Source organism: Pteropus vampyrus, unplaced genomic scaffold, assembly GCF_000151845.1.
Source record: "Pteropus vampyrus isolate Shadow unplaced genomic scaffold, Pvam_2.0 Scaffold133, whole genome shotgun sequence".
NCBI classification, from domain to species: Eukaryota; Metazoa; Chordata; class Mammalia; order Chiroptera; family Pteropodidae; genus Pteropus; species Pteropus vampyrus.
In genome coordinates, this window is record NW_011888914.1 from 555,376 (window position 1) to 556,309 (window position 934).

The following is a 934-nucleotide window of genomic DNA, read 5'->3' on the forward strand; positions in this document are numbered from 1 at the left end:
AATTATAAACTGGAGTGCACTGGAGATTGAAAATAATAATAGTACTTCAAAGTTCAGCCAAGAATGTATTACTGAAATAATTTTAACTCAGTTTGTCTTGGAATGTTTTCTGGGCTCTTGATTGTTAATACAATAAATTCTTAATCATTCAAGGCAAATTATAGAATCGATGGGTTCAGTGAACCCTGGGTATGTCTTTTTTCTATAGTCACATCAGTTTTGAATTCGGTCTCTTCAGCAAAGTAAGAATGACTCTAGAAATTGGGTAAAATTATGAAAATATAACTGACACATGGCTTAGAATTTCTATAAAAATATTTAGAATAATGAATAAAAGCAGTTGATTTTAATGTAGATTTGGAATTTTTGAGGGAATAGCATTTAATCTTTAGTATTTTTATTTTCCACTTAAATTTGAATTACGAATGGATGAAAATTTTCTCTAAGAAAAATTTTAATTATTATAAATTTTAATTTAAAAAGCAATGCCTATTTTTATAATGTACAATCTTGTTTCTCAAAGAAATTCTTAAAAAAACAATAAAAGAAATGTCATTAGCATGATATGCCTCCGCTTTTACTATAAAAATGAATGAATCTGTAAAGATTCTTTTCTTGTTGTTGTTCTTAAAGAAATTCTAATTTCATTGGTAATATATGAGAGAAACAAATTTAAAATAGTTTTAATCTAAGAAGGAAGAGGAGGAAGAGAAGGGAGTGGAGGGAAGCGGGGAGAGAAAAGAAATTTATTGACTCAAGTAACTGTAAAGTTCTAGGGTAAAGCTTGTTTTAGAGGAAGCTGGTGCAGGACTTCGAACCTGCCTTCTACCTCTCATCAGTCCTTCTGGCTGGGTATTGTCCTCATGGTCTTCTACCACAGAATAACCTGCAGTTGGGGAAGACAGTGGCTGGCAGCTGCAGATTTACATAATCT